This window comes from Thermobia domestica, chromosome 2 (assembly GCF_964235325.1).
Source record: "Thermobia domestica chromosome 2, izTheDome1.hap1.1, whole genome shotgun sequence".
NCBI lineage: Eukaryota > Metazoa > Arthropoda > Insecta > Zygentoma > Lepismatidae > Thermobia > Thermobia domestica.
The window spans coordinates 247777380-247799086 of NC_137455.1; the positions used below are offsets into that span (position 1 = coordinate 247777380).

The 21707-nt window shown below is 35.3% G+C and overlaps 1 protein-coding gene across 1 annotated transcript in view; it reads right to left on the reverse strand.

Moving 5' to 3' along the window:
* Positions 1-19154, reverse strand: part of LOC145678427 (semaphorin-1A-like) — a gene marked incomplete in the record, with an annotated part of 854086 nt that extends 834932 nt beyond the window's left edge. The window contains 1 exon segment of the mRNA XM_081748545.1: positions 18602-19154.
* Positions 19155-21707: the final 2553 nt, after the last annotated feature.

The window sequence follows — 21707 nt, forward strand, 5'->3', positions numbered from 1 at the left end:
TTCTTGATAAGGGAAATTGTCATTACGCAATATGACACATGAAAAATGTATATATCTCCACGTTACTGACCAGCAAATTCAAAATAATACAGAGCATTTTCAAGGTTTCTCTAGAACAGAATGTTTAGTAACCTTTATGTACTGTACATAGATACTTAACTTTTAACTGCAGCCACTCGCGTCTCTGGCATGTAAAATTTGGGGTGGGACATCAAAGAACGTGATTTAAATGGTGCTAACTAGCCCAGCCTGTTTATTATCTTCGATTCCATTTGCTACCTTTCTGCTTACATTCACGGACACCCTGAGGTACTGTATATCAAGAACTGTTATAATGGTTCCATAGCCTGAATATTATATTCCAAATTAATATAATTATTATTATTTATATGTTATTCTGTCGTTAGTAAAATTAAATTAGAATAAACTATTGAATATTTTGCACTTCAAAATATAGGGGGGACGCGTCCTCCTCGTGCCCCCTGCCAGAGACGCCCGTGACCGAAGTTATCTTTAAATTGCATTTACTAGTAATGCAAAAATATGTGATCAAATTGCGCTCATTTATACATTTTCTTAGTGTACAAAAGAGCATAGTAAGGCAGGTAAGATAGTTGCTAAATTTAAAATAAAACACAATCAAATTCAATATTATTAGCGTTTAACGAAGCATTTAATAATAATAATAATAATAATAATAATAATAATAATAATAATAATAATAATAATAATAATAATAGTAATAATAATAATAGAGGAAAGTTACCAATACCGGCCCCCTATCCCTAATCCGGCAACCCAGTCTCTAGCGTTTCTCTGAAGTGTAAACAGCCAAATTTTGTGCTGGTTACATTGCTTACTACGATTAAGAGAAGGCGCTGACATTTGAAAGTAATTCTACACAGTGTAGGGGCGAGAATCAACAGTTGTTGTGATTTGAGTGATTTGCAAGTTTTGGTAGTGTCACAGAAATTTGAAGTTTAACGATAAAGGAGTATGGGTAGGTAAAATTTTCATTAGAATAGGTAATTAAGGAACTACAAAGTAAGTAAATATGTGTTTAGTAATCCCTTATAAGCTTTAATTGCGAAACTATTACGTTCGTTTCCGCCATGCGCTGAAACCCTAAACCGGCACCCCCTTCGGAGTCCTAAACCGGCACCCTCTTTTAATGGCATATATGTTCTTATTAGAACCTATAGCTTCTAAATTTTATAGGCTATCGTCTTATATAAAATTAAATAGAGTTGCTCGACTTCTGATGCGAGTTTTTCATTGTTGCAGGAGTCGCCTTAAAGAAAGAAAAGGAAGGAAAACCACGCACTGTAGTCGGAATTGGTCAAAAGAGACTATGGCTCAAGCCATAATTGCTGTGAGATCTAAGGAAATGGCATGGGAGATAGCATGTAAGATATATAATCTCCCGAAGACTATTCTTAGAAGGTTATGTAAAGAAAAATATGGTGATCCCATGACAGCAGCTCAGACAAAAAGGGGTCGTCCTGCAGTTTTTAATAAAACACTTCAGAAGGAACTGGTGCGATCCTGTTTGACAATGAAAGCTAGATTTTTCGGGTTAACTAAAACAGATTTAAAAAGGATATTTCCAAATTCTTCAATATTTTGGAAGAGGAATATCGGAAGCATAATTAAACGCCTGATCGAGTTTATAACGTCTATAAGAATAGGTTGACCGTTGTCCAGAGTAAAATCCCTCAAGTGATTGGCCTTCGTGGCAAGCGACAGATTGGCTAATTGACATCCGCTGAGCGTGATGCATTAATTACCATAGTTGTTTGCATGAATGCTGAATGCTAAATTAATTATATATTCTGAAAAAATCATGGTACGTCATTATCTGGTCATATTTCATTTTCTTCCGTTTACTTAGTTTTTTTTTTTTTTTTTGTTTTGTTTTGTTTAGATAACTCACTGCTAGTAATGTACGAGGGTGCCGATTTAGGCTAGCTTTTTTCAGACTCATGAATTTGATAGGTTTTAAAATAACCTTCCCAGTTTCAACCCCGTAAGTCTATCAACTTTCCATTGCCAACTGGACATAAGAAACTTGTTTAACTTGTTATATCGAGTACTTAAAAATGGCAAAATTCTAATTCTGCCAATTATACGACTGAAAAACAAAATGGGGTACCGGATTTGGCTAATTTCCTCTAATAATAATAATATCATCCAATAACAGTTCATGCGGACTTTTCGAGAAAATCGACTTTTTGTATGTAAATCGTGAAATTGATGATGTTCGATGATGTTGTACACGAACTACACCATCTATAAGACAAAATTGATACCAAACTTATTCCACAATGAATGATATTCAACCTATTCATTATAACGCTAGCAAGACTACAGTACATTGTGTGGTTAATGAGATAAAAGCCATAATTATAATGAACTCTTAAATTTTAATTTCTGTTGAAATAAAATATTGTACAAAGATGATAAACATTTATATATCAGTAATAGATCACATAGAACTGAAGAAAAGAAAAAGGGAGGAAATGGTTGAGGATAAACTATCATGATTCAATTAAAAAATTCGAGTTTTGATGTCAGACAGTATGCCGTTCATTGCTAATCTGATTCAATTGGTAGTTTCTATTTTGCTGGAGTAGATTATTATTTACGTACTGTATATGATATATGTAAATTATTATCGTGTTCGAAAGACCTAAGTATCAACAACCTAGACCGAACATAGGAGGGAGGGGAGCAACCCCGATAAATGTTGGAAGCCCGGGCCTTTGAAGGGTCTCTGAAAACACTGTTTTTAAAATTTTCTCCGTTCAATTGTGATTTGAAATCCTCGAAAGCGACAAAAATAATCATTACTTTTCTAAAGATCAAGCTAAGCAAAATTAATTTTAAAAAATGGATTTGGTGACTTTCTAAGATAATAGGCTACAGAAATTCATTGTTGCTAGGCTATTTTGATAAGCCCCTGAAATCTATGGGCGTAGGTTCTCATGACAATATTTCAATATGAGCGTATCAATGTGAAAAACTTCGAACCAACCTATCTACTTGTATTTACAGTAGAGGAAATAACGAACTTCAAAGAACACACAGTTCCTACACGTCCCGTGTGAGAAGAGAGAGCGGAGTGTATTAAGATGTCAAGGAAAGAAGTTTGGACACTTACCCGGAGACTGGGCGAGGATGCAAGAATATCAAATACTGTCACTGTTATGCAGCATGGCCTAATATGTCGGAAAAGTGGATAGTGTTATCCAGAGAACGAGACGAGATACACGATTTCTTCGTCTCGTTTCGTAACACTTGGTAGGTCTTGTATTTTCAAAAGGTTTACTCGTATCGTTTTGAGTTTTTTAACGCCTTTTAAATGTATGCACATGTTTTATTATCGCAACAGTATTGCGTAATGACTAGCGTATCTTTAAACATCGATAAATGTTTTTCATTGTGTTGATACAATCACTTTATGAATTTATAATTCTTTACATTATGAACAGTTCTTTACATTATATAACACTACACGAAAGTTTGAGATGGAGACTTGGAGTGACGTAGTGTTACCCGCGAACACTCGAGAAATTTCAGGTCTCGTTTCGAGTCTGAAAAAAACTATCATGTTTCTCGTCTCGTGGGCATCACTAAAAGTGAGATGCGAAAACTCTATCTATTGTACCGATCTTTTATCTTCAATATCCAATCTTTTTTTTATTGTATTGGTTGTTTCATGTGTCGAATATAGGCAAATACTTCAGTGTCTCACCATGTTTAACATTACAATGTTAGAAACAGGAATACCATTAATCTTTACCAAGACCAATCGAAAAAAAAAAAAAAATCACCAAATGAAGTACGTGAAACTCTTCTCTAAAGCTTTTCCTATTTCGTGGTTAACAATATTTCATTGTTGGCTTGTTGGCAACCTCTATCCATTCATCCATCCACCCATGAATACATCTATACATACACACATGAACTAGGTATGTCAGGGACAAGAGATTTTGCACTGAAGCGTTTGGGGTGACATCTATAAATAATGCTAGGAAGAGAACCAAACAATCTGGATGACATGTTGCGCGCGGTTGAATCATTAATTCATTATCGTTGATGAAACGGAATCTGTAACCGACAAGTGATTTGATCCTGTGAGCAGTTTTCAGGATGAACCACGTAAAATGTAACTAGGGGTACGGCAGTGATACGGACAATATTAATTAAAAAAAAAGAAGAAGAAGAAGAAGTTTCGAGGAGAGTTGCATTTTGTGTTCAGCTTTACAGTTAATTCAAAGTAACTTGGCAAATAATAGTTTTATGATATATCTATTGCCAACCAAGAAAAATATATCAAACACAATATCAAATTCATATTTCATGTACTCAAAACTAAACAATCGATTGCTCTACATAAAAGAAGCCAGACTAAGGTAAGACTTCTAAACGCAATAGTCATCATGGTAAGTGTACACTCCACCACTTATCCTACTCCATCTCAATACTTGAATTTTAAACTATGATACCCGCTCGAAAAGGAAGTATCTCAAAACTACCTTAAGTTTCACTAAAACACTCTAACAATTACGATAATGTTTCCATCCTGTTACATAAACGAGATATATAATAGGTCTAAGCACTAACTAACTAACTCTATGGCCTATGGAACCCGAAGGTTCAATGACGCGTTCACATAAGCTGTCCATTCATTTCTATCCTTAGGCAACTGGATGCAGTTTCTACTTTGTATTCCTATCTCTGCGAGATCCATCTTAATATTGTCCTCCCATCTGCGCTTAGGTCTTCCTAATGGTCGTTTTCCGATTGGTCTTCCAGTCAAGACTTTGAAAGCGTTTCTACTTTCTTCCATTCTAGCTACATGACCCGCCCACCTAAGCCTCCTAGACTTGATGACCCTAACAATGTTTTGTAACCCATATAAATTAATGTAGTTCCTCGTTATGAAGTTTCCGCCATTCCCCATTCCCGTTCCTCTTGGGTCCGAATATTCGTCTCAGGATCTTGTTCTCAAATACTTTCAGTCTATGTTCTTCCCTCAGAATAAGCGACTATGTTTCGCAACCATACAGAACAACAGGCACGATTATCATTTTATATACCTAAGTATGTTAAGGTTGAAATTCCTCAACAGAATTCCCAACGACAAGAGATTTTGAACTGAATAATAACACGAATACCCTGCTTTTAGTTGACATTTAATTTCTTCGTGAATATGGTTTTTGTCTGTTAACATTGATCTTAGATATTTGAAAGTATCCACTTTATCAAAAGTATTATTTAGTATTTTACCACATACATAATTTTCCGTATTACGGTCCTAACGCACTTCCATGTATTTAGTTTTCTCTGCATTTACTTCTAAACCCATGTCCCTGCAAGCGTTTAATAAGATCTCTGCATTTCTTTCTATTGCTCTCCTACACACAGAGCCCGAAACGAATCAAAACGACTGAAAAATACATGTCTTCAAATTTGGACATACTTCAATGTGTACAAATGAATTGCCTTCTAATGGTGGACATAAGGAAATATGTCGATTTTTTGACATTACGGATATGTCCGCCATAAACATAAAAATGTGAGCAACAATAGCATATCAAAATGATCTACTGACTTGTTTTCATTAGTTTTGACGGATTAGTATGTTATGTTTTAATCATTGGGGCAATGTTTGAGATGATATACTTGTACGTCAAAAATTTATACACATGCGCGGAAACGTGAGGCGGTTGTCGTTTGTCTTTTGTTATCAGTGTTATCAATGTAGCACTTTGTTGCTTGATCTATAAATTTTTAAGGATATTTTTATCAAAAACAATTGGTTCATTTATCATTGTTAGAACAGGCCAATTGGATTGGACACATCTTGCGAAGAAACTGTCTTCTTCACACCGCGATAGAAGAAAAGATGGAAGGGAAGCGAGGAATGGGAAGAAGAAGAGCACAGCTGATCGATGATTTGAAAGATAGGAGAAAATATTGGGAGTTAAAAGAGGAAGTTGAAGATCGACAAAAGTGGAAGAAACATTTCCAGGCCAAAATCTAAAATTGAAAAAAAAAAATCCTCATTAGTCCCAGGACCTGCCGAAAGGCAGAATACTTAGTAATAATAATAATGCGTTAAAATTCATTGCATCAGACCAAATTGATATTTGAATTAGTCGGTTATAGTAGTTTTTTTTTATGTAATAGCATTTTAAATATTTTATTTTATAGTGACAACAACTTCCACGTATCAGTAGTCTCAGATAGGATATTCGTTATCCTGGGCCGCTATTTTGAAACTGTTTCAGGATTTCTTTTTTCTTTTTTACTTTCTTTTTTTTTTTACTTTTGGCATACTGTAGGTGTGCCTGAATTTTAGCCAGTGTTCTTTGGATCGTGCTTGCTGCGAGTTGTTTGTGGTTCGCAGGAAGAATTTTGTGTTTGAACTTAAAATTATGGGCAGAACAGGCGATTTGGCAAGAGAAAGTGTTTGTACATAACATTTAAATTTGAATTAATAATTATACGATCAGGCTGAAAGAGGGAAGGGTAAGTCAGACAGTTGGGGTGGGTGGGTCATGGACATAGGGGTAAAAGACTGAACATCACATTTAGATTTGTTATGCAAACCTGAAGTACTGTATAATGCATTAACAACATCTTCGGTATTTACTTGACGTTCCTCGTAAGCTACTCTAAAGGCATTGAATCGTTATAGAAGAAATGGTAACAGTGTCTTGACATCCACGAATTACTTGATAAAATGATAGTAAAACTCTTGTTCTATATCATTGCAAGTGGGTTAGAGCAAAAACTTGTGAATGCTCTTCGTATGTATTTCATGTATATGTGCAGAATAAGATAATAATAATAATAATAATAATAATAATAATAATAATAATAATAATAATAATAATAATAATAATATAATACACAGCGCAAGCAAACCTAAGTTTGAGGTCTCTTTTTGACGATTTTTGGACTTTAATGCTGGAAGACCCTGAACTCGAATCTTTTTCGTGGCAATTTGGAATACAGAAGCAAATATGCGTATCACATAGCCAAAACTTTCATCCAAAGTACGAGGAAACAAAAATAAAACTCGTATAAGTTATATATATATATATATATATATATATATATATATATATATATATATATATATATATATATATATATATATATAATCAACCTACTAACATCGAATTATGCACATGTTCAGTTAATTGACATATCACTTATCTTTGTCTTCTTATTAAATATAGTTGTAACAACATTACTGCACACCACACACAAACTATGATTGACACATACAAAACACGAACACTTCAATAGTGGCTGATTGTTTACAATGTAGACTGTAAATAACACTAACTTTCTAGAAATAGAACTGGAACGTATGAGAGAAAAAAGGAAATCAGGTTTTATTTGAGGAAATAGGACGGCAAATCTTTACCAGAATATATATATCATCCTCTATTAAAAATCTAATTGGCTATGCCTCCAAATAGACAGGCCAGTAGGATAACCTTACTCCTTACTGCTAGCTGGTTTTAGCATTATTGTATTAAATCAATACATTCTCCAAACCGTGCTCTTAACAGACAAGGATTTAATACACTCTAAAATAAATAATAATAGTAAAGTTAATCTTGTCACAAAGTTCCGATGGACGGCAATTTTGCAATTGGAGAATGTATAACCGTATCCCTTTGTTGCTAATATGTAGAGGGGAGTTATAAAATATTTCTCTTTTTGCGAGATTTAGCAAGGTTAGGATTTTTCTCTTTTAATGGGTAGTTGAATATATGAGTTATATTTTGGTGAGAAGTTAAAACTTTCGATACATTGTAAAATTTATTTTCTTTTCTATGTCTCTGTATTCCAACAAGCAGTAAAAGTCTACTTGGAAAGGTGCGTGACTGAAGCTGTAGATTTAAAGAAACGTTACTGAATAGTCGAGTATCATCATGCAACAAGATGAGTTGTCTGTCTTTCACAGGTGTATGTGTGTGTGTTGGATTAGAGAAGATAAGTTCGTAAAATGTCCGCCGCAGGTGGGGCCATTAGTATGAGATAAACACCAAGCTCATATATTTATACGTACTTAAGATAATTTCCTGCTTATTGTATGTCCACAAATACTTATGTCAAGATAACAAATTCAAGGAAAAGAGGTAGATGTACTGCACCGAGTACAAGGGACATACCGAGGTGAATAATAGTATATGCAGTGAAAGGCGTGTATTTTCAGAACACAAGAACAAATCTCAAAGTGAACAGGGAGGAGCAAGCATTATGACATATGTAATCGGAGAGCATTTCTATTTTAACGCAACTTTTGATTTAAAAATGCCATTTTCTTATCTACTGAAACATCTTTCTTTGACGTTGCAATTTCTTTCCAATGTTATGTTCTAAGATGGATAAGAAACGAACAAGAAATTCGATACAAAGTTCAGTTTTTAATTATCCTTGAACCTTATATATTATCATAATTTTGCTAAATTACAAATATTGCCTACTATATAGCTCTATTTTATGCTACCTATGTCTTGTTTTCGCTTTAGATGTGCCAAATGTTGTTTTGAGATTAACCATGAAAAATGAGGTATCAAATACTCAAACAATGGTTTGAGTCAATATCGACTGACGAATTATTTTGGCATGCAGACGGAAGAGAAAGATTCGTGTTCAAGTATTGAGACGGAATTATGTAAAGTGAGGAGCGAAACTACAGAATCGGACAACGTTACTGCTCCAATCTACTGTTACTAATACAAGGACAAAACATATAGACTTATGCATCAAATTTGATATGTATTACTGGGGCAACTGATTTTCAGAATTGGTAAGTTAGTCAGAGGAAAATTTTTTCAAGTTCTGCTGGCATATCCAGAAAGAAGTGGATTTAGTTTCAGATTGTGAAACTACAGGTATAAGAAGACTTTCAACCTATGATAATCCAATACTAAGACCGGAAGTAATAAATCTATGTTTAATCATGGACTGTTTAATCATTGATGTTACATTTAGTTTATTGTCATGGTGAGCGTTACACGGAAATATAATATTTTGTGGAGAAACTACATGAGGGAAACGCCTACCATTCAAGTTATGTTATTTTAGTACGTACTGAAGACAGTCTTGGGAAGTAACGTAACGCAAGTAACGCATTACAAATTTTTAAATAACGTACCTAGTTTGCGTTACTTTTTTCGCGTTACATTTCGGATGAGTAACTACAATATATGTCGGTGACAATATGTGTACTTATATTTTTTCGGAAACAAATATTTCTTTCCTGTAAGTGAATTTCTCAGAATGGAAGAATGGAGCATGAACTACGTATGCCAGTGACCGACAGTCATCGACACACAGGGAAACAGATAAGATCATAGTGCCACTTGCTGTATTTGAAAGATGAGGACAGTCTCAGGAAAATCACGTGTACTGATTGCAAGCACCTGGAAGATTTTGTCAGCTCCAAATCAATACATTCAGTGAGTAAACTACGAGTGCAATGGCACCGGTAGTCTATTTTATTTTGATTGGTATTGTTTTTATAAAGATGAAGAAAGATAATATTTTACCATTCAAACATTTGAAAGAATGTGGATAGAATTTAAAAGTAAAATATCTGAAGTGCCCGGCGGAAAATATTTATCAACAACTAGGATGTCATAATTAACAATATACATTAAATATACAGTAAGGGATTAATATGAATAAACTGTGTTCTGATGAGCAGGCCTTCTTTATTGATGTAATGTTGATGATACGTAATATTGGAGTTCTTTCAGATCAGTTTGCGTATTCTAGAGTCCCGTTGATTATAGAGTTTGGAACAACTAGCTTTAAAAAGCATGTATAGATTTTAGAGTTACTGGTAAGTTTTGATTCACCTCCATTTTACGAATTCTCACTTTATTAGTTGTAGTGTAATGCTTCTCTATAATCTGCAAGAGCTGAAATATCCATCTTCGTATAGGTCAGATAAAATATCTATGTAAAACTGAACAATTAAAAAAAAAGCGCCTGGCCCCCAGCCGATGGGGGTTGTATTTGGAAGCCAACGCCTGTGGGAGTATCATCATTCATCTCAGCAACCGAAAAAACTATGGACTTGACAATAATACCGATCATTTTGGATTAATTTTGCATACTCGATACCCCACCCCCGCCCCGGTGTCCCAGGCCCGAAACTGAATGGGGTGAATTTCGAAGTTAATGCGATCGGAGTTTCACCATTGATCCCAGCGACCGCGGAAACTATGAATTTGACACTAACACCAGCCATTTTCTACTACTTTTACATGTCCCAGTAAACGCATCCTTGAGACCCCCTGGTTCGAATACTAAAAAAACCGCTTCGTCTTGGTCTGAGGTCTGGACCAAGGTACCCGTGACCAAAATCTGATAAAACTTGACTTGACTCGAAACTCGATTTGAATTCGACTCGAGTCAAAAGAAATTTTCTCGCGTCGAGTTCCGAGCCGATTCACCGTTTTTGACGCCAAGTTTCGAGTCGAGTATGGCTCGCTCGTTCAGCTCGTTTTGAAATCATGGCCTGATTAGACTGGAAACGAAAGCCATGAGAAATGTATGCTGTAATATAATACTTTTAGTGAACTTTTAGTATTTTATTATACTAATACTTTTAGTAAATATAATACTACACTGCTCGTATCCCGTCTCGTCTCGATAACGAGACCACAAGAGATTTTTATAATGAGCTTAGTTCGGCTCGGCTCAACTAAGCCGATGGCTCTCGCTTGGGGTGAACCATCGCCTCAGCCCGGTTTGGTTCGGATGAGCCATCTGCTTGATTCGGCTCAACTGAGCCGAGAGCTCTAGCCGGCTCGGTAGGGTGAGCTGTTGGCTCGGCTCAATTCTCGGTTCGGCTTGATACTTGTGAGCCGTGCTGCTGGAGTCGTTGACAATTCTAAACCCAGGCCGAGCAGTTTTAAAGATATTTGGCAAGCGCCTTATAACTTTTAACAATGCTTGGCTCGAGCCCGAATACTCAACCTAGACCCCTAAACCAAATTCAGAAGCTACTGAACAATGTCTTTGACTCTAGACTTCACGACTACCGAGACTGGCACTCAACTAGCCTTTTAGTATTCAGATACAAACCGCCTATCTTTCATGTTTACACACAGTGTTGTTATAATTATTATTATTACTATTAATAATAATAATAATAATAATAATAATAATAATAATAATAATAATAATAATAATAATAATAATAATAATAATAATAATATGTAGTAGTAGTATCATTGATAATAATTATATTGTCTATATAGGATACTTGCAAAGAGTTACAGGATACAGGATTTGGCTCGATATTGCTCGACTCGACTCGAAACTCTACCCGAATTCGAGTCGAGTTGGAGGAAATCTCGAATCGATCCCAAAGGTGTGTGTTTCTAGTGGAGTCGAGTTTCAAAGAAAACTCGCTCGAAATGTCTCTTGCCCATCCCTACGAATAGCGCAGTTTGGCATTTTAGTCAATGTTGCATTATATGAAAATGCTCACCTTGCTGTCAAGTAAGAATTTGTTCTTGTACCTACATGATGCGATTCAGAACGTGCAATAATAATAATAATAATAATAATAATAATAATAATAATAATAATAATAATAATAATAATAATAATAATAATAATAATAATAGTGGTAGTAGTAGCACGGAAAATTGAAGTAATAAAATTTTTTTCACACACTCAAAGTTTCAGACCTAAAAGTAACGCGCTACTTTCGTAGTAGGGTAACAGTTACATTTTGGGGGCAGGTAACGTGTTACATTTTAAGGGCAAGTAAAGTAACTTGTAATGCGTTACATTTTTACAAGTAATTTACCCAACAATGCTGAAGGGTAACTGAAACCAGTATTATTTTTTTAAAAAAGAAAACTATACACAAGATAGACCAAGATGTACCGGTAAGTCTCTCTTTTTTTTTTTAAATCCTAATAGTTAATTAAATGAAATTAAATCTTTTAGTTTTACGTCTCACGGTTATGCCGGTTAGTCTAAAGGAGCGGTGATTATGAGAAATGAATGAAAAAGTTGAAGAAAGTGGGAGGAAAACACCGAAAAAACCCACGAGCACGGTGCTTGTCCACCACAGTCCACACGACGCGAGCTGGGATCGAACCAGAGACCCCAAGCACCGGAGGTAAACGCTCTACCACTGAGCCACTGCGCCCCCTAGTTAATTAAACTTCTTATATTTGTTATGATAATAGTTTTACCCATTATGAAAATAATTGTGCCAAATCTTCAAATGAGACTGAGTTACTGAAATATAGGCAATATTCATTTTCTAGATCAACCAATTCAATATAGTACAATCGTATATTTAAACCAAGATGTGAATTATAGATCTTGTGTTGATTTCCCATTATATAGTCTTGCTTTTAACACTACAGAATATTTATAATATATAGTTTAAGGTAAGCAGTACTGCGTTATATACTCTCTCTCTCTTATATATATATATATATATATATATATATATATATATATATATATATATATATATATATATATATATATATATGGCTTAGAGATTGGAGTTCTGCGAGACCATATGACATGTTAATCTACAGCTTAACATGAGATCCGACCTACATAACCTCCCACAGGGAATCCTGGTATAAAACCACTTTTTAAAAAATTTCTCTCTCTCTCCCATTCCATATTCCCATTTATTTAATATAGTTAGAAATTATATTGAGATGCTGTTGTCTGATTCTTTATTGAAGTAATCATATGTAATGTGATGGAAAATTCGATCTGGAAGAGCTGCTAATACAGAGATGTTAACTTCAGGCGACGATGTTATGCATAACCAATGAAATTTACATCTTACTTTTCTTACATAAGCGGTACCTCGTATCTTCATTTGTTCACGGATTTGTTACGAACTTGTGGTGTTAAAATTATTCGAAATGTTCCTACTGTTATTCTAATACCCAAAAATTCGTTTTCAATATCCGAACAATTATTCGTTCTTCGTAGGTCTTCCAAGACGAATTTTCCATTATATTAACCAGCACGCAACAGTATCTCAATACAATTTCTAACTAAATAAACTAGAATATGCTGTATCGTCAACAGTCGAAACAAGTAACGACAGAAGCTGGACTGGACCAGCATCTGAAAGCGCATCAGAACATGGATCGTAATGTGCTTGTAATAGTGATAAGAATAAAATAAGAGGGTAAGACTAAAGCGCATTATAAATGGTCATAGTTTTCCATCAAATGCTGTATCTTTGATAACCATTTGGTCAAGTAAGTTGACTGAAATTTTGAAACGCACTATAAACGATAAAATTCAAAACTTAATTTTGTTGCTCACTTGTTTACATTTCTTCATTCAATTCTTACATTTGTTTTGTTACCGCACAGTGATTTTCGTTTGTTTCCTTCGATGCAATACTGGGTATGAATAGAACATGTTTTATTTTAAAACAGTTGTATCAAATAATGTAACCAACCCAAAAGTTGTATACAACTTGCTATCATGCACGTTCAAATTCCACTTCGCTGAAACATTTGATAGACATTTGATTATGTATAACCGGTTTAAGAGATGCCAGAGATGAAAAATTATTTGCTATATCCATAGTATACATGAGAACTGCAAAAATCGTAAATCTGAATTGCTGAACAAGGTAAGAATTATCTTCTTCGCTCTTAAGAGAATGTTTCAGTAATAAGTTGCAGAACATCTTTAGGCTCAACCGGAAAGTATCATAGGAAGGAGCATCTTAATGGAGACTCACTACTTTATTTCTCTTTCTATGATCTTGTAGTTTAGCTCAGTTCGAAAACAAATGTGTCTGTCCCAAACAAATCTGAACGAACATGGTAAATATAATACAACGAGATGATCTGTTTTATTTGACATAATCTAATGACTTTGCTATTATCCTCTCCGCCTTCTCCCAGAAGGTATAAGTTGATGACAAGTTTGCGTGATAAAACACAAACGATGGAATCGATGACCAGGAAAGAAAAGACTGTCAATATAGACCTCGCAAAATAACTTAAAGAACACTCTTCCACACAGTACACAAATGTAATGATGAACGAAAAAAAAAAAAAGAGTCAGTTGTCGAACTAGGCGAAGTCATATTTAATATAAGGACTCAATTCCCCGAAAAATTATGAAGAGTATACCAGGATAGAATAAAAACCTTCCGGGCGAAATCTCCAAGAAGGTAGTAAAACTGTTCCGTATAACATCAATAACCTTTCAGTGAAATCAGTGGCGTACGCAAGGGGGATTTTAGGGTGTTAACCTCCTTTGTTGAGCAAGATACAGTATGTATAGAAACACCTTCCATTATATGAACTTCGGAGACTGACATCCCCAACTTCTGCGTGCGCCACTGAGTAAAATATATCTAAATGATTTATTTCCCCATTTCCCACTCTGAGAATCTTATTTTTCAATGTCAATGGATGATCGTTGCTGCTTGTTGAAATCTCTTTCTTTGCATGGTCATTCTAAGATAAGCTAAATTTGCAAAAATTGTTGTTCTTCACTCATAATACAACTAAAATATTGTTATATTAAAATTACATCGTGTACAATGAAACGAGAATTGCTAACCGGAAACAGCAATTTACAGGACAGTTTAGATTAATTGTCCCAAATTACGAACATCTGAACATTTCAATAATAGGTATATCTACAAGGAGAGACATGCCGCAAAATGTATAATTGTAGTTATAGCTAGCTATTAATGTAATACATCACTCGGTAATAACTGACAAAGTAGAGCACAATATTTCACAATTGGTTTCACAGAAATTCCGCATTTGGCCACGACCCACTCAAGGCTGCTCAGGCTGTACTACGATCTAACAGATGGCACTGAAAAAATGTCCATATCAGTTCTCTAGTATTTAAATTTCAGAATCATCTAGACAAGCTCCACTGACAAGGATTATCAGTCCGAGTTTGGATTATTAGTCAGAATTGTTCAACTCATCACAAGTATAACGAACTAAGTGTAATAGGGAATTCAGCTATAAGGCTGCCTAAAAAATTATCAAATAAACCCTATGACTGGGTTAAAGAAAAGAAGCACGCATAAAAAAATTTAGCACCTGAGGAGTAGTTCGAGTTTAGTCAGTTTACATTTCTTGCGAATTGAGTTGAGTTTAACGTCCCTTTCAGCGCAAGGCTATGAGACGTGGACTTACTGATTAACGTGGAATCCGAACCACATGAACTCCCGCCGAGAATCGAACCCGTGTCTCACAGGCCAAAGGCGCATACGCTGACCGCTTAGCCACGAAGGAGCTCCAGTTTACATTTGTGTTGTAGAAGCAAAGTTTATTCTGAATTTATTTAATGTGGGAAAAAAGATTCACAGATTTGATTTCTTCTTTCCTTCTAACAACAAAACAAGATTCCGTCTTCTTCTGCTTTAAGTTCGAAAATATACATCTATACGCTCGTTCCCATTTAGTTATACCAGAGAAGATAATCATTCTGTTCTGTACATAAACTGGATAGAAATGTACAATTCATCAAAAATCTTCACATGATCAGCGCAGGACGATTTGAAATCACGAAAATATGCCATTATCACATCATAACACAATTTTCTCTGCTGTAAACATACATAGGTATAGGCCTATCTTACCACTGCGCTTCGTACTATTAGTTTCTGTTAAGTTGTTGTGTCCTCCAAATTACAATCTGTCCTTTTGATTTACTGATAATCTAAGTCGAAACGACTTGAATGACTTTCAAATCAAAATATTGTTAGGTGCGTTCCCCATTAGGCAGAAATAAATTACTGTTGACACTTTTCTAACACAAATCATGACAAAACTGGAGTTGAAGAAAAATGTTGCAAACCGGACTGACGCCGTTCATTTTTAAATAGACTTTGAAAAAATAGATTTTCTCTCGATATTATGTAAATATTTCCGATGTCAACAGACATCTCTGGAATTACTGAACCGATTGCTGTGAATAATAATAATAATAATAATAATAATAATAATAATAATAATAATAATAATAATAATAATAATAATAATTTAAAAAGAGCTCCCAATTCGAAAAAAACATAGGGTGGTTCACGGACGAAATAAATTACTGTTGACATATGACGACCCACTTTCTAGCTTCCTCCAAGTATCTATGTTTTTTACAGAGAGCTCCTGAACCGTTCGAGAACGAGGCTAGAATATAAAATAACCCCCTCGTATCCGAGATCGAACCCGGGCCACTCGGTAGTAGATAGACGACCTTATCGACTACGCCACCGCGGTCCTCACAATAATAATAATAATAATAATAATAATAATAATAATAATAATAATAATAATTTGTCATAACGTTTTTCTAATTTAACATTATATTTACAAAGTTCAAATCCAACAGACGTTAAAGAAATTAAATATAACGTTAAACTTAAAGAACAGTTTATGTCTGAAACTATTATAATCACATAGCCTAGCACATTTTATACGAAATAGGCATACAAACTATATTACAGTAAACTCGCGATTATCCGCTCTCTTCCTTCCTTTAAAAAAAAATTTTAAAAATAAACCTTCAATCAGAAATAAAGAAAAGGCTTTTAAACACGAAAAACAAAAGCAGTTCACCGATTTATTTTGTGAAAAAGTAGATCAACAAACTTGTATTGTTTATTAAGTCATAACTGCATGTTTTGTGTATACTGCAAATAAAAATTGTTCAAAAGCAATAATGTTGATTTATGTCCATATTCGGCCATTTTACGGATTATCAGTGATTGACGCGCCATGTAATTCCGCGAATAACCAGAGGATTCCTTTTGTTGTGGTTGTTGTTGTTGCCGGATGTATAACTTTTAAAATGAGGTCTGAAGCGGAAGCCGTTGTAAACTTGTAGTTTTTCAAAATATACAACTGGTTTGGGCCAATGTCATACGAAGGAAGTATTTTCATTTTCGGTTTTTCACACTAAATAAAAACTATATCTTTTACGATAAAGGAGAAAAATCTAATTCAAAAGCCCAACATATTAATAACAGTATCTCTTTCCTTTAATTGTAGGTTATTAACTTTGAAGTCAATTCAAGGAGAATTGACTTCAGCGTACGGTGGTTATCTCGCAGCAGACTGCAGTTCGCTCGAAGTCTTCAGAGTTCAGAACTTCGGAAAAGTTATCACGCATTTACTTTCCTAATTTTTTCAATTAACTCAATACAGTTTTCCGTTGAACGATGCATTTTTGTTTTAAACCAAGGCCCGATTTAAAATTCACATTTCTCTCAATTGACACATTCTTTTTTTTGCTCCAGAATAATCACATAACAATAGCATTACAATGAACGGCACCAGTTTTTATCTTGCAATTCTTTTTATACAGTAGTGACTCAAATAACGTGCAGTTTTACTATAAGGATCCATAGTATAAGTAGTAGTAGTAGTAGTAGGAACGGGTTAGAAGCCTGCAGGGGTTGGTTGGGGTCCGTTCTCGACATAAAATGGACAAATGAAAGATTTCCCAAAATTTTTTCGTACATTTTACAATCTGTGGATCCGTATAGTAAAACTGCATCAGAACTCTCATTGACAGTTAGAAATTTAAGGCTTCTGGAGTGAATTTTGAGAAAACCCAAGAATTGGTACCGGCCAAGGGCGCCGATTCTGGAAGGCCGCGGGAGCCCGGGGCCTTCATGTATTTTTATATAGCTATATTTTTATTGTCTTGCGTATTTTTTATGAATATATAATATTTGACATAATTTGCATTCAATTTGTCTTAAAATTCTAATGTGTGCCTACTTAGACCCTTGTCCGCAAGCAAACACATATGTGTCACCTCTCCAAAGTTACAGAGAAATCACCGCCTTTGGTACCGGCGCATGTGAATGGAATTAAGTACATTGTATCTGATTGTACTCAAGCATCAATATAAGTAGGCCTAGATTTTTAAAAAAATGTTTTCAATTATGGATACTCTCTGGTTTTCAAGTGTGGCTTGTAAGTAGTTCGCTATTTCCCGACGTACTTTCCCACAGGGTGTATATATATATATATATATATATATATATATATATATATATATATATATATATATATATATATATATATATATATATATATATATATATATATATATATATATATATAAACAAATAAGGGTTTTTACTAATATTTGTGCTGTGTTTAAGATATTTATCTATGTTTTAAAGGTGCAATAAGTTCTAAGTTTGAGACGATCACAAACTTTCGCGCGCATTGCTCTCTGCGTTTGCTTGTAAGGAGAGTGGCTTACAAAAGAAAACGTCCATTCTCCGAACCAGACCTTCTTTCCTGCCACGTCAAAAGTGTTGTCCCTAACTGTTGTGGAACAGTAATTCATGAACAATATAGGTATACAGATACACTACGGTGTTCCTACTTCCTAATACAACAGTTCCGACAGTTTAATGAAAAGAGCGGAACGTATTCAAAATTGTATTTTTTAAATTCAATGCCTTCTTAACGTTGACACTGATGAGTTCTCTTACATACAGTAAATTTTCTACGTATTCATCAATCAAATATATTTGAAACTGAGAAATAGATCTTACCTCACGCGCCATTTATTTTGTATATCCTTAGAAAGAATATTTGTTCCTTTTTAGTTTTATCAGTCACTATAAACACACAAATTTACTTCGCGTTCTGTACGATGCTTTCTAAATATACAATCTGTTTACGTAATCACTAAACACCATTATCACGAGAAATATCGTTACAACTATTTATCCATGCACTTCTTTATAATTAAGTATACCACATAAACACTGAAAGATCACTGTTTCATAAGAATATTTCAAGCACTACTTCTGTTTCAAATATGCGTATTTTCTTTAACACTCGTTGTTACGAGAAACAATTTAAAACAAATATCTTGAACAAACTTTCGACGTTTTCACATACAAATGTAGAAGCACTGTACTGTTTCACTTCACCATATATAAACCCGCTGCATATTTTCAATTGTAGGAAAAGTTTCAATTGTGTTTATGTTTGATGAAAAAAATTATATTTACGTTTCTCACACAAACTTTTGTTACACAACACACGCAGCTGTAACCCACCTCCACAACTCCGCTTCGCTCGAACTTAACTGCATTTCGTGCGAAGCTTCGGGCTAGCTTCGCACTCGTCCGCCAGTGAAATCAGAATCGTCGTTCGCGATTGGTGCTTCTCGTCCATGACGTTGAAGACGCAGGGTTTGGTAGTTGAGCCTGAAGCCAGAAAACAACGATTTTATTTCACTCCGCAAGGATACTCGTCAAACCAGTCTCATTCAGTTGAGTGTGTTCTCCGAGAGAAAGCAAGCTCATGCCTACTTAATAACATTTATCATTACAGAAATATTGCAAAGATGTAGTTAACTTTTCAATTTCATTTTACTGAAATCCGACATGTGGCATCGAAACGATGGCGAAACCGTTAGAGCTGTGTTTAGCGAAATTACATCAAGAAAAAAAAGCGTTTGAATTTTAAATATATTTAGTAATTATCGTATGCTCTAAAGGCTAATAAAAGACTTTGACATACCAAAGATCAAATCGATAAACGTGCATACCATAAGCAAGATTTGAGGGCGATAGACGTCTGAGAAATAGCTACACTCTCACAATAGTTTCTTTTAAGAATTTCATTAAGTCGATGTAAACAGACATTCGAAACTATCAGAGCTTTCCGATTGTTTGGGCATCGAGGTTTGAGAACCATATTATGATTACTTTTATTGTAATCTTATTTCTTAGTGAGTCACTTCAAATATTATCTTTAAAATGAAAACTAAAATGTACATATTTAATAGCCATTTATGAATGGAACGAAAACTTTCAGCTTCTCAGGAGGCTAAAGGAAGGGACTGACTTCATCGAGGGAGTCGAGGGACTCGAGGGAGTCGAGGGAGTAAAAATAATCACTAGAGGGAGTCGAGGGAGTAAAAATATTCACTCGAGGGAGTAAAAATATTCACTCGAGGGAGTCGAGGGAGTAAAAATATTCACTCGAGGGAGTCGAGGGAGTAAAAATATTCACTCGAGGGAGTAAAAATATTCACTCGAGGGAGTCGAGGGAGTAAAAATATTCACTCGAGGGAGTCGAGGGAGTAAAAATATTCACTCGAGGGAGTCGAGGGAGTAAAAATATTCACTCGAGGGAGTCGAGGGAGTAAAAATATTCACTCGAGGGAGCCGAGGGTGTAAAAATATTCACTCGAGGGAGTCGAGAGAGTAAAAATATTCACTCGAGGGAGTCGAGGGAGTAAAAATATTCACTCGAGGGAGTCGACGGAGTAAAAATATTCACTCGAGGGAGTCGAGGGAGTAAAATATTCACTCGAGGGAGTCGAGGAAGTAAAAATATACACTCGAGGGAGTCGAGGGAGTAAAAATATTCACCCTAGGAATTCGAGGCAGTAAAAATATACACTCGAACGAGTCGAGGGAGTAAAAATATTCACTCGAGGGAGTCGAGGGAGTAAAAATATACACTCGAGGGAGTCGAGGGAGTAAAAATATTCACTCTGGGAATTCGAGGCAGTAAAAATATACACTCGAACGAGTCGAGGCAGTAAAAATATTCACTCGAGGGAGTCGAGGGAGTAAAAATATTCACTCGAGGGAGTCGAGGGAGTAAAAATATTCACTCGAGGGAGTAAAAATATTCACTCGAAAGAGTAAAAATATTCACTCTAGGGATTCGAGGGAGTAAAAATTTTAACTCGAGGGAGAAAAATATTCACTCTAGGGAGTCGAGGGAGTAAAAATATTCACTCGTGGGAGGCGAGGCAGTAAAAATATTCACTTCAGGGAGTCCCTCGAGTGAATATTTTTACTCCCTCGAGTGAATATTTTTACTCCCTCGGCTGACTCGAGTGAATATTTTACTCCCTCGACTCCCTCGAGTGAATATTTTTACTCCCTCGAGTGAATATTTTTACTCCCTCGACTCCCTCGAGTGAATATTTTTACTCCCTCGACTCCCTCGAGTGAATATTTTTACTCCCTCGACTCCCTCGAGTGAATATTTTTACTGCCTCGACTCGTTCGAGTGTTTATTTTTACTGCCTCGACTCGTTCGAGTGTATATTTTTACTTCCTCGACTCCCTCGAGTGAATATTTTTACTCCCTCGACTCCGAGTGAATATTTTTACTCCGTCGACTCCCTCGAGTGAATATTTTACTCCCTCTACTCCCTAGAGTGAATTTTTTTACTCCCTCGCCTCCCTCAAGTGAATATTTTTACTCCCTCGACTCCCTTGAGTGAATATTTTACTCCCTCGCCTCCCTCGAGTGAATATTTTTACTCCCTCAAGTGAAAATTTTTACTCCCTCGAATCCTTAGAGTGAATATTTTTACTCTTTCGAGTGAATTTTTTTACTCCCTCGACTCCCTCGAGGGAATATTTTTACACCCTCGACTCCCTCGAGTGAATGTTTTTACTCCCTTGACTCCCTCGAGTGAATATTTTTACTCCCTCGGCTCCCTCGAGTGAATATTTTAACCCTCTCGACTGAAAATATTTACTCCCTCAACTCCCTCGAGTGAATATTTTTACTCCCTCGACTCCCTCGAGTGAATATTTTTACTCCCTCGACTCCCTCGAGTGAATATTTTTACTGCCTCGACTCGTTCGAGTGTATATTTTTACTGCCTCGAATTCCTAG